This window comes from Amphibalanus amphitrite, unplaced genomic scaffold (assembly GCF_019059575.1).
Source record: "Amphibalanus amphitrite isolate SeventyFive unplaced genomic scaffold, NRLGWU_Aamphi_draft 000225F_arrow, whole genome shotgun sequence".
In the NCBI taxonomy this organism is placed as follows: domain Eukaryota; kingdom Metazoa; phylum Arthropoda; class Thecostraca; order Balanomorpha; family Balanidae; genus Amphibalanus; species Amphibalanus amphitrite.
The window spans coordinates 444,199-457,845 of NW_024881720.1; the positions used below are offsets into that span (position 1 = coordinate 444,199).

The 13,647-nt window shown below is 44.5% G+C and overlaps 1 long non-coding RNA gene across 1 annotated transcript; it reads right to left on the reverse strand.

The window, feature by feature from the left end:
• Positions 1-1,820: 1,820 nt before the first annotated feature.
• Positions 1,821-3,819, reverse strand: LOC122385623. The gene is made up of 2 exons (XR_006257227.1): positions 2,954-3,819; positions 1,821-2,642 (listed from the first exon to the last, which is right to left on the reverse strand). It is a non-coding gene; the product is annotated as an uncharacterized LOC122385623 (long non-coding RNA).
• Positions 3,820-13,647: the final 9,828 nt, after the last annotated feature.

Sequence of the window (13,647 nt, forward strand, 5' to 3'; positions counted from 1 at the left end):
ACTACCTAGTTACTTTGCAACGAAACTAGGTGTGTTGCAACGGAACTAGTTGTAATGCGAAATCGACGAGGCAGTGGCTCTATTTGTCGGTTATATTCAACTTTTATGTAAATTTTAACAACGGTTGTTAAAACAAAGCTGTGTTTTTCTTAAGGGTGACACTAGACATAAGAGTAGGACGGGTGGTCACATTCATGGATGAAACAGTGAAATAACCAGATTCGACTACATAATGTGACGATCGCTAGCGGATCCAGAGGAGGGGCAGTTTCGAGGGGGCATTTTGCGATTTTGATTTTCTTTTTTTGCGACACACACTAACACGTCACCACCGCCGCCGCACAGAACAGAACTGAACTGTATTGTCCCATGGCCCGTGGTCCGGGGTAAGCGTGCGATCAAGAATCTGTGTCAACGGCCGACTCCTACACTGAAAACAAAATGACACAAAAAACGACTAAAAACGCACAGGCAGAGCGTGTTAACTAGGCTTTCTTGTGTACCCTGCATCGGCCGTTTTCACGACGGAATAGCAGGCATCTATTTAATCCCCATTTAATCCTTTAGTTCCTCAGGAATTTTAGTAGTTCTTTTTAGTAGGTTCCCCAGCTTTCGAATGAATGGTGCGTTAGTTTGCTATTTTTCTATTAAATATCACATCGATTTACTTTATCTAAGGATTTATCACTAATATCAACATAAAGCGTAAGCACAATTATAAAATTATGAAATTATTAAATACTAGTACAATAGTTAAAAAAAGATACTGAGTTGCCAGGCTACAAAGAATATGTTCATTTATGGCGCACGACAGACATTTAGAAAGCAGCGCCCTGTTTTATTGCACGCTGCTAGCCGCTTCCATTGGGTTTTGCAGGCCGACGTCATTGGTCGTTACACGCAGCCCCCTCCAAAGTCATATGGCAGCATGAGCGTGACTTTTCCTACTAGCCCATAGGGTTGCGTGTTAAAATGCGACTTTTCGCGCTCGGTTTTCAAGGTTTCGTAGTGTGGGCATCCACATACAAAGTATGTCAAAAGATAGCTACAACATTTTTATTTCCATTTTTGGGATGAAAAGTTCAAGCCCATCCAACCGTTTTCGAGATATTCGTCCATATATGACCCCATGTTTTTGATACATCGGAAGGTCCTGTGTTCGAATCTCGGACAGACCAAAACTTTTATCGTTAATGTGCGGCAAACCATTGCTGCAAAGTAAAGTAGGGGTGAGCGCGCTGGTGATGGAGGGTTGTAAGTTGGCATACCTGACCTTTGATTCAAGCCGGATTTTGTGACACCAACCTCATTTTCAGGTCAGGTCAGGTCACTGACCTATGACGTCATAAGTGAACCTCTGCACGGTCTCAAAAACGTCGTAACATAGCAACTCCATCAATTCAAGGAGATCTATCACAGGTAGATGAAACTTACAGAACTTATCAAACTCCCTTATTCTCAAAAGTCGTTAACTTCGGATTTCTCCTAAGGGTCACCGAACGTCAGGTCGGTCAGGTGATCTGGCCATTATAAGCCGATGGGGGGGGGGGGATATAGAGACAGTTATTTTGGCGCTGACAGTGATCTTAGACGGAAAAGACACAAATAGACTCAGAAAGACCTGCCAAATTGAATAACGTGCAACTTGACCTCATCATGAGGTAATGACCTGACCTGACCTTGGACGGAGGTCAACATCCTAAATTGACCTCACCCATACAAAAAGCATATCATTCGATGTGGCTGAGCATGACGAACACGATGGTGTCAAAATTGCAGCTCTGATACCATTTTAGGCGACCACCGAACAATCCACTTCCTGATATGCCAATGCTTTTATTATCTAAAGACGATGAACACTGAACATTCTCATATATGCAAACATGCCACCAGAGTAAGTGGTTCCCAATCGTACATACTACACGTTCCACACATCACACTACCGCTCGTAATTGCAATGCAAACAAGCTTTGGCTCGTTGGAAATAAACTTTGGCATTGGAAGATGTCACGGTGTTACACTTAACATTGACCACAATTAGATATCAGGTATCAATATCAGTAACATTCAGCTCATCCTCAACACATAACAATCAGACGGAGAACACTACCTACAGTAAACCTCAAAGAGGTTTTGGCCATGGTAGGCAATGAGGCATAGCTGCGAGCAAGATCTTCGATCTGAGAAAACATGAAGATGAAATTACATGCATCACACTTGCAATAAAAACAAACTCAAGTGATATTTATCTTTGAAAAATCAGGATGAAAGAACATGAACCTATTTGAAAACATAACAAGCATTATCAGAGGAATAATGCATGGTTATTTAAAAGACCTGTTAATATTAAGGTAGTGGACAGGATCTTAGAATGGTCGAGAGATGTTACCTTCAGAAGGGTTTCCTTTCGTGGTCACACATTATTGATGTTAACAAATGAACACCGGGTGGTGCACACCCTGAAAGTCACATTGTCTATGTTGAAAACTAGGCTTCCTTCCTGTTCAGATTAAGACAGTTGATGGCACCTTTGGTTAGCTTTGTTCAAGGAAGCATTCATTTTGCCAGTGTCGGTAGGGCAACCTTGCTACATATAGGAATCTTGAGCCAGGCACAGCATATGTAGTAGTGCATGTCTTGTCCTGAAAAAGGATCAGAGATATATGGCTAAGGAAGTCGTGAATGGAATTGACTCAGGCTGCTCTGAGGATGATTGACCACAAAGACATGGCTATTGCGAAAGCCCTGAAATAACTTATGAACTGGTGTGTTTTGAGTGAAGTGGAATATCAAGAACAGCATTAAAAAAGAAAAAGTAAAAATTGACCTAAAAATTATCTTCCATGTTTAGTTTCAATCACCTAAATCTTACGCGTTTTCATACAAACTTAAAATACCAAGAAATTGTACAATTATCACTAACATGTGGCAACAAATGCTTCTTTCTACTTACTATCCACTTTCATGGATGCAGGATGCATGTGTTTTGATTTCATTATCACAGCAACACAGTTGTACAAGATGCTTACACAAAGTATTATGTTATATGTAGATGTTATTCAGCTGGAGCCTGGGACAGTGGTATTGTATTGTTAAGTTTGTTCAAAACCAATGTCCCAAAATTTGCCAGTTTTGGGTGGGAAGTGACATCCAACTGAAATCAATTTTCCACTTTCATCTCCAATTTTCAAGAACAATTTTTCACTCTGAAATAAAATTTTGGGACACTGTTCACTGTTCATAACACCAGCTCCATTTCTTAGTAATGATAGCTTTCAGAAGACTTTAGTCATCCTTCATCAGCCTGTCAGGGCTCTAAAAATACATACAAACGAGTAGCGACCAACATAGAAAAGACAATACACAAATGTCGTACGAAAGCTGCCATTGCAAATAGATAAAGCCGGTGTACGCAATCTTTGCAATACGATTATACCAAATATGCTCACAGATAAGTCGAAAGGTGTCGCCATGCATCACAATTGATAAAATTCCTTGAAACTTCTTTTTTAACACATTGCTACGCAACAGTGAAAGAATGAGAAAGCATGAGGCTGGCCCACCACCCAGTCAAGGACAGCAGTTTGCAAATTTGTACACAGTTACTCAGAAAGGCCTTTGTACACACAATTCCATGCATAATGAAGAGCCAATTTTTTAATGCACACGATAGTTATTAAATACTTAGCCAGCACAATTTGTAAGTATTTAAATGTAGGGAGAACACCATGGAACCGCGTGAAACCACAGGCCGCCTTGTGTATAAATATGAAGCGCAATGTATTGAAACACGAGCGCCAGCTGCGCCGCGCTTCAGCGCAGCCATATCCTAGGATAATTTTCGGTATATAGTAAAAAACTCCCAGTTCTAGTTGTTTTTCTAGATGATATAGTATAATTCTAGTATATACTAGGAAAAACTTTGGAGTACCCGACTCTTTAGTGCCCTGGTTACACGTATGATGTCACGCGACTTGTGGCCTGTCACGGCTCTTTAATGATCTCCACTAAATGAATGCAACAATGGCCTTTTAAGTTGATCTCTGTGGCCATCTGTTTATGGAGCGACCAATATGAAAGTTGGGTGAATTTACCGGGGTTACATGACTATGAGCAAGCAAATGTGTATCAGGAATGGATTTAGGTGGAGAATTGCGCTGGACCATGAGTGCTCGAACGCTCCCAATTCCACGCCGGTTTGGCTTGGGAGCCGAGACAGACGATGCGGGTCAAGGTCACCGCTGGGGTAACGGTGGATTGGCTGCGCCCGAGCACCCGTAACGCGGCACAATTCTCCATCTATGGATTTTCCTATTCGCTCAGCATTGTGGTAGGCGTTCGTAATAGCATTTACTCTGCTCATGTACCTATCCCCGGTTATTTAAAAGAAGTTTTTGTGGGGGAATATCACGGCTTTAGGTACTCGGTGGCCCTATTCACGACTTTCAAAGAATGCTCCGATAACTAAACACCGCACAGACCTACTGCATTAGTGAATCTGACAGAAGGTCTGTGGAATTACATCCCCCCTCACCACACCCCTAAAAACTCATCCAGTGTCCAAAACCACTTTTATCGACTCGCAAAAAAAAACACACACACACACACATATACACACACAAAGCATGGGGCATGTCAGCTCTCAGTTCATTTATCATTGTCTTTACCATGGTTCAATTGCATTGCGCGATTTAAAGCACGTGAGTGCCTATATACTTATATGTAGAAAATAATATCTACAGCAAAACATCCAAAATTACAAAGGCTACAATGCTTAAAAAGTAGGTTCATCAAGGAAGCCCATTTTTACTTGCGTTGTGTTCCCAACCATGCGATTCCAACGCGGGCTATTCGCAACGTCTGTTAAGGCACGTTAACAACTGACAAGCCGCCACCGCTGCCACTTATTCATAGATGGTTGATATCGCAGCTTGGGCGTCAGCAGCGCGGCCCACAACGCGTCGGCGCCAGCGCACGCAGCTGTTGGCACTCGGCAGTCGGTGTTGCGACTTAACGGCCGGCCGGCCCCATGAAGGAGAAGCTCTTGGTGAAGCTTTGTGATCGCCTCATAGCCGCCTTGGATGTCATCTTTCTTGGCAGATCCATCCGTTCAGATGGTGCGGTGCAGTCTGGATAAAGGACGAAGTCCAACGCCGCTAACCCCGCGACCGCCACCCCACAACGTGGCCGCAGACCGAACGGGCGTGAGGGCCGTAAGGGCCACCCCGCCATCCGGTGGGTGGCTGAGCAGCCGGGCGCAGCGGCGCCTGGGCGGCGGCCGCGCTGAGATAAAGTCCCAAACCGCCATGTCGCCATCACCGCCATCACCATTGCTGCAGCTGTTCCCAACCGCCTCAATCGCCGCCGTTTTGCCAGCAGTCGCGCCGCGGAATGGCAGAAGCTCCAGAGTAGCCTCCAGCGCCCCTCTCCGCACGTGTGCAGGTGCACTGCGCCGCCGCCGGGTCCGACGTCCAGGCAGAACATGATATTTCCATGCTGCTCCGACGGTGGGCTGGTCTTGTTTGGGCGTTCCTCCACTGTGACGTCGGTCACGCCTGCCCCGGCCAGGGCGCAGAGGCCGACGTGTCACCATCCGGTTGCAGTCCTCAGTCGGGTCGCAACGTGTACCTCTTCCGCAGCGTGGAGCGCGCTCCCACTGGGCAGCGATACAGCCAAAAGTAGCATAGCATGCGGGCGGCCAGCGCTGCGCCGGACAGCGGACCCATGCCGGGGGTATGCCGGTCTCGGCCATTAGCGGGGTCGTCGGGGCCGAGGCTGTACATACAGCTGGTGACCGCGTGAGCCGCCAATCGAAGCTCACGGCTTATAAGATCGACGCGGGCATCACACGCCGTCCCGATGGGAGCTCCACGACGCCGCCGCGAACTCCAGCGCGGCTCGCAGCGCGAAGACCAGTACGGACGGCCGGGGCAAACGGCGTGCGGGAGTCGCAGGCGACGTTCTGCGGACAGAAAGGGTTGGGCATAAGCTGGTCGGCAGGACACTCTTGAGCCGAGCCTTTGATGTAATTACAGATGATCCAGAAGCATGCACAAAAATTCATGACACACTATTCTCATTTATGTATTTGCTACATATGATATGATATACCAGCTCATGATCAGTGACGCATTCTGGGCAATATGTTCTAAAGTGAAGTAACTGAAGTTACAGCTAAAAGCTTAAAAAAACAGCTTAAAAAAACACACACACACATTCGATAGCTTATGAGAATAACATGCCTTGTGTGCTTAATGCAGGAAAATATTTTTTCCACTTTTTTAGAAACAGCAAAAGAGTTGTCAACAAGCCATGTCAACTATCTAAACAATTTTTATGGAAACTGCTCTAGCTAGCTTAAAGTTCCACAACGTTTCCGGAGCACCGTACCCAAACTCAGTTCATGTTACAAGAAAAAACAGTAATAATGCCTCCTAATTTTGAATGAAATATAGGTATGGTATGAGTAATTTGATTTGGAAAGCAACAAATTTCCGCACATCATTTTAGCAAAATTACTATTTTCTTCAGCCATCAGGTTACACAAAACTATAGTAAACTTTATGATCTAGTTTACACAAAACCAAAGCCCCGATTTTAACAAATGTAGATAAAATTTAAACAATTTTAAAAAATGTATCGTGGAGAAAATGAAAAGTGTAGATTTGTAAAGCCGGGATATTTCAATTTCACGGATTAGGCACTTAAAGAAATATCTTCACCTTTCTTTGAGCCACCAGCCTTCACCCAAGTTTTACACGAATGTAGTGGAGCAGACAATGTGGCAACTCAAAATTGTGATGGTTTGAGATAATTATGACGGTAAAAGAAAAAGCAACACAAGGTTCCTTACCCTCGTTTTTTCACATGGGTTCAGATGAGGCTTCAACTGTTGCCGACCTGAGGAGCTATAGGGACTTGAGCTTTCCAAAACTCAATTTCTAAGGGCACTGAGCAGTGTTTGGCTTTCACACGAATGCGATAGTAAGTTATATGAAGTTGACAAAGCAAGCAAAGCAAAGCATGATGCCCCGCGCGTCCGCCCGCGACCACGCCCCGCGTCCGACTCCCGACCGCCGCGTGACCCGAGGCGCCCGGCGGTCACGTGACCTACCGGCCGGGACTGCAAACGGCCTTCACCACCATTCTTGTATGACGTCATATCCTACTGAGGTGCTGATTGGTCGGAATTAGATACCTGAAGGTAATTATCTGCCGTAGTTATTTTTGTTTCATTGTTTTGCGTGTTTTCTTATATGAAATGTAATTAAAAAATTTGTCATATTTTAATCACCATTAAAACATAACTGAATAGGTATAAAAGAGAACTCGATATATACTTTCCTTGTTTTTAAGAATTCCGGAATTAGATACCCGAGGGAGCAAAGAGGGAGCAAGTTGCCACGCTGATTTAATACCTCATAGTCGAAAGGTGGGCTACTAGAACCAAAAATTGCTGTGTTTGTAAATAAATAAGTGATTTGAGGGCAAAAAATGCCCGGACTTTAACTTCTAAAATTATTTTGAACATAAAATATTTCAGTTTGAGGGATGTTAAGGCCTCTAAGGGTAGGTACTTTTTAGGTATCAAATAAGTTCCTCTGCGAAAGTTCCGTCGTGAAAACGGCCATCATGCATTTTTTGACCCGTCGCAGACGTGTCAATTTACAAATGTGTTAACCCAGTCGTGTTGTGTCCTAAAACACAATATCATTGTGTCTTCAACACATAAGGCTTGTGTGAATACATTTGCAGAATACAAGGTAAATGTGTTACTATATTTAACACAAATTGCAAGTGAAAGAAGGAAACACGTGGTGATTATGTAGTTTGTTGCCGGGGCGCAGTTGAAGGGACTTTGGCTTTAGCCGGACAGGCTGACTGTCAAAGCCGGGCCCCGAGTGGAATCGGGCGCTCGGGTGCGGTCAGAGCTGAGTACCCGGCCGGCCGACCCATAGGTCAGAGCGCGGTCAGGGCTGAGCACGCGGGCGGCCGACCCATACGAAGCCGCCGACCCATACAGGATCTGACGTTGCGCCCGGTCGGTCACTCCAGGGCCGAGGGGTGAACACGTCACATGGACGGCTCAATTAGTGCACCAAATGACGATGCCCCAATTTGGAGGACTACTGTACAATACAGTTGTCCAGAAAGCCGTGATAAACTTCCAGCCTTTTTTTTTTTTGTTGGGTTAGGCCCTTTCGGTCCATTAAGACCATTTCAGAGCCGGGAGGATAATAGGATATAGGGGGAGACATTGGTCTGGGCAGGCACCCTAGTGAGTCGCCGGGGCTGAGCCCGTCCAGAGGACAGGCCACCCAGCCCCAAGGCACTCACTGCACCCGGCTACGGGGTGCGCTCCCTCAGGAGCAGCGGTGCCGCTCCAAGGGAGCAGCCCGCATGAGATAAAGTTGCCTGTCCAGCCCGGAGGGGGGTTGCGGCTGGGAGGAGAAGGATTTCAGTATCCTGAGGATAGAAGCACGGATAGGTGAACTTCCAGCCTTTATTTATTTATTTGTGTTTGAGGCATTTCGGTCAAAATGACCATTGCATGCCCATGTGTGAACATCAATGTATTCTAATATCGATGAGTATATTTACATATTGTCTAAGTTAGAGTTTGTCGAAAAATCTAATTTCACGAAGGTATGCGAAGAGGAGATCAATCAAGGGTTCTTCAGAATCGCCGAGAACAGAAGCCAATGTGAATTGTATGTTCCTTCGATTGCAATAATCGAGCATCCGTTGTCTTGTATTGTCGAATTTTCTGCAGTCAATAATTATATGTTGAACTGATTGTACGCAGTTACATAGTGAACACCTTGGGCGGGCGTCTCGAGTATATATATGGTTATGTGTATATTTTGTATGGCCCAATCGCATCCTTGCTAATATCCTTTCTTCATGTCTATTATTCCTTTTTGCGGTATGCCATACTTCAATCTTTTCTTTTATCTGTCTGAGTTGTGTATGCTGTGTTATTTGTACCCATTGTTCCTGCCATTTTCTAAAAATAGCCTGTCTTATGTTTGCTCTGATAGAGTTGTATTCCATAGGAATGTTTGTGATACTTGTAAGATTCAGGGCATTTTTGGCGTGTTCGTCTGCTTTTGTATTTCCGCGTATACCGCTATGGCCTGGTATCCAGAGAAAGTGGACCTTTTTCCTGTTGTTCGACAATATATGTAATTTGTTAAAGATGTGAATGAGAAGAGGTGATGCTGGATATGTAGCTTCTAGCGATTGAGCAACAGATCGTGAATCCGTGCAGATCATAGTTTGTGCCCAAGACTTTTCATTAACCAAATCAATTGCTTTTACTATGGCATGAAGTTCGGCTATGAATATCCCAGTTCCATTTTGTAAGCGAGTAGATATTGAATGATTTCCTACGGGATCAAAGACGGCGTTTGCGACGCGGTCACCCGACTTGGACCCGTCCGTGAAAATAAAATGATGTGTAGGAAATTCTTGTTGTGTCTGAAGGAACTTGTGTTGTATTTCTGTGTCTGTCACTTGTGTTTTCGGGCAATCAATAAGAAATGAAACTTTCCAAGACCTGACTACCCATGGAGGGGTGTTCAGTATTGGAAGTGGAAGAATGTTTGGTTGAATGAAGTTAATTTCGTTACAAAATTTCCTTATTCTAGAGGCAATGGTGAGTCCCGATCGTTTCTCTGCGGGACCTAAGCGATTGTGGTGAATTGATGGAAGAATGGTAAGTGTTTTGAATGCGCTGTGGTCTGGGTGAAATCTGACTTTACTACTGAATCGTAAAGTCTGTTCGATGCGTCTAAGGTGTAACGGTGGTATTGTTGCCTCAACTTGAAGGGATGGAATTGGTGAAGTTTTCATCGCGCCAGTTGCAATCCTAATAAATGAATTTTGGATGGTGTCAAGTTTCTTTAAAGTGTTGTCGCTTCCTCCGGAATAAACTACAGAGCCATATTCAATTACTGGTAAGATGAGCGACTTATATAATTGGAGAAGTGTTTGCCGGTCAGCCCCAAAATCTGTGCCAGCAACACAGCGGAATAAGTTAAGTCTCCTTGTACATTTTGTTTTAACATATTGGACGTGTTTACTCATGGACAATCTATTATCTAATACAACGCCAAGGAACTTGAATGAATTGACACGAGGTATAATGTGTCCGGATAAACGTAAGTGTGAAGGCTCCAGCATTCTAGTATTCTTTGTAAAAACCATGACTGCAGACTTCGTTGGAGAAAATATGCAACCATTCTGCCGGGACCATTCATCGAGATTGTTGAGTATATTTTGAAGACGGGGAACAGAATATTGCGAATCGTCATCTGTGCACCAAATGGCGCAATCATCCGCAAATAATGAGTATTGAATATCTTGAGGAACAGAGTTAAATATATCATTTATCATTATATTGAAGAGCATAGGTGACAAGCAGCTTCCCTGCGGTAGACCGTTTTCGAAAGAGAAAGTATCTGAGAAGATGGAGCGAAAACGCAGCTGAAAACTACGAGCACCTGTTAGGAAGCCAACTAAATAACAAGCGAGATGTCCGCGTAAACCGAGATTGTGAAGTTTGCGTAGAAGTGTTGGCCGATGTACCGTGTCGTAAGCACGGGTGATATCTAAAAAGACAGCAGTGGTGTGTTTTTTAAACTTAAAACCCTTGCGGATGTCTGTTTCAAGGCGGATTATGTGATCTAATGTACTATGATTTTTCCTGAAGCCACTTTGATATTTTGATAACAATGTATTTTTCTCCAGAAACCATTCTAAACGTTTCCCAACCATTCGTTCGAATATCTTTCCAAAACAACTAGTCAAAGAAATTGGACGGTAGTTGTTTGGATCTTTACGGCTTTTTCCTGGTTTAAGAAGTGCAATAACAACTGCTTCCTTCCATGCTTCTGGAAATGCCTGTTTTGTCCACAAATCATTAAATGTTTGCAAAATAAAGTGTAGGGTAGAATCCGGAAGGTGGCGAAAGAACTGATAATGTAGCTGGTCTGGGCCGACAGAGGTGTTCCCAGTGGACTGTATGGCGTTTCGAAGTTCCGATAAAGAAAATATATCATTGTATTGCTCTATATTATCGGATACAAATGCATGTGGTGGAAGGCGAGACTGTCTTTGAACATAATCGATGAATCCTGGCCTGTAGTGACGTGATGCACTATGATGGGCTATGGTTTGTGCGATTGTGTTAACAATGTCCTTTGGTTCTGTAATATTTGTGTTATTGACGTGTAAAATTGGAAGAGACGTGAAACTTCTCTTGCCCGACAGAGAGCGTACCAAGTTCCATATTTTACTCAGAGGGGTACGATAGTTGAGTTGCGAAAGGAAAGACTTCCAGGAGGCTCGTTTTGCCTCTCTGATAGTCCTCTTGCACCGTGCTCGTTCTTGGTTTCTTAGAAGAAGTGTTGTATTATTTCTATGGCGTAAGTATAGGCGGAAAGCTCGCTTACGCTTTGCTATGGCGTGAGCTACATTATCAGACCACCATGGGACTCGCTTACATTTTGAAGAAGTAGATGTTTTCGGAATGGATACTTCCGCTGCTGTTAACCCTCGCCCGCACATGGGGGGGGGGGTGGTTGCCACCCCCCCCCCCAGGCAGTCTTTCTGCTCTGCACTCCACATTTTTAGAGCTAGAAGGCTGATTTTTCGTATAGCTGCTCGTCTATCCTTTCTTGATGTCCACTGAAAATTTCAAGTTTCTGTGATTTTTTGTTTCGGAGATATGACCTTGTTTTTCAGGTCATGTCATGACCCAAATGGCCAATTCTCAACATCTTGCGTTTGCCATGGGCCTTGTGAGCTTTTGACACCCTGATTTCGGCCTTTTTTGCCAGTCTTACCTCCCACTTATCATGGAACATGTTGTTCGACGATGTACAGGGGTCAAGGTCAGGGTCAAGGTCAACCTAGGTCATCTAAGATAATTGCATTTTAGGCAAGCTGAATTTACTTTTTGTGAAGTTTTTTGACTGCATTTTTGGTAAAAGCTTCTCAGATCATGATTTCATGTGATATGGACCCAAAAACAATCGGTGCGAACATCAGTATACATACAGACACACACAGACATACAAACACATATAATTGACCTTGACCTAACTTGACCTGAAATGACCTCAGCAGCAAAATTCTGGTCGGATAGTGTGACAAAGAGGTTCTAGCTGGCTTGGAACCAGAAAACAGCATCGTCATCGGTATTTGATAAGCAGCGCACTTGATATCCCACGGTGACCCAAAACAGCAACATTTTTTAGTTTGACCTGACCTGGAAGGTCAATGACTGACCTGAGAAGGTAAAACTGGGTATCATTGGATTCGTCTCTTCCCAAAGAATCTTTTTGGTCTTTACTGCTAAGCTCTATCTCCAACAGAAACGAAATGGCGCGGGGGGTGGCAACCACCCCCCCCCCCCATGTGCGTTCTAGGATGGGAAAATGGCATGTGCGGGCGAGGGTTTTAAAATAGTTTCTGTGAGGAATTTAATGCCATGTTCTGGAGACTGAAATTGCTCATGGTCTACCTCACAAAAGGTTCGGAATTTCTCCCAGTCGGCCTTTTTGAAATTCCAACGTGGAACCGAACCCTGGACAACATCAGCATCTGAAGAGAATGTTGTTCGTATCTGGATGGGATAGTGATCACTATGGTGGATGTCATGGTCGACAGACCAATCGAACATTGTAGCGATTTGTGTCGAGCATATTGAAAGATCAATAGCAGTCTCACTGTTGTGTGCTAATGAAAAATATGTGTTATCTCCTTTGTTAAGGAAGACAAGTTGATTTGTGTCGAGAAATCGTTCAATTATATCACCGCGCTCATCGGAGACGCCAATGCTTCGGCCCCAAAGCGGACTGTGAGCTAGGCCGCCGTCCACTGTGCGGAACGCGTGCGGTCCGTACGGAATTTAACACAGAACCGTATGGGCGCATCCGGTCCGTACGGAAATCGTGAGCGCTCCGTCCGGACCGCATCCGAACGGCAATCAGCTGTTGATTTTCCGTCAGCTCTCCGCATGCGTTTCGGATGCGGTTGCTACGGAGACGGAAGAGTGATGTCCGACGCGTTGAACTTTTCTGCGGAAAACGCATCCGGAACGTCCGGAACAGACGTGGTTTGGGGCCGTATCGGAGGCAAACATTGTGAATTGTACGAAAAATTGGAACTCGATCATCATGAAGTAAGTAAAAATTATTTCCTTAGAATGGCAAGAGTATTCGCTGCTGGTTACTTGCAATATTTTATTTGGTAATAAGTGATAGGAAACATTTATTAGCTCTCCGCATCCGGACCGCATCCGGACCGGATGCGGCCAGCGTGCGGCGACATTCCGGACGGACTCCGGACGGAATTCCGTCGCAGTGGACGGCGGCCTTTAAAGTCTCCAAGCAGTAGAAATGGATGTTGAAATTGTGCTATTAGTTGATTGAGATTTCTCTCTAGCGTCTGATTGTCTGTGTTTGGAGGTATGTAGATGGAACAAACATCTATATTCCGTCCATTTAAGCGAATGGTACAAGCAACAGCTTGTAATGGAGTGTTTAATGTGAGTAAATCATGTACATAGTCATTACTAATATACAAAGCGGTGCCGCCATGGCGCCGCTCGCCATCAGTTTCATCATATCGGTACAAAGA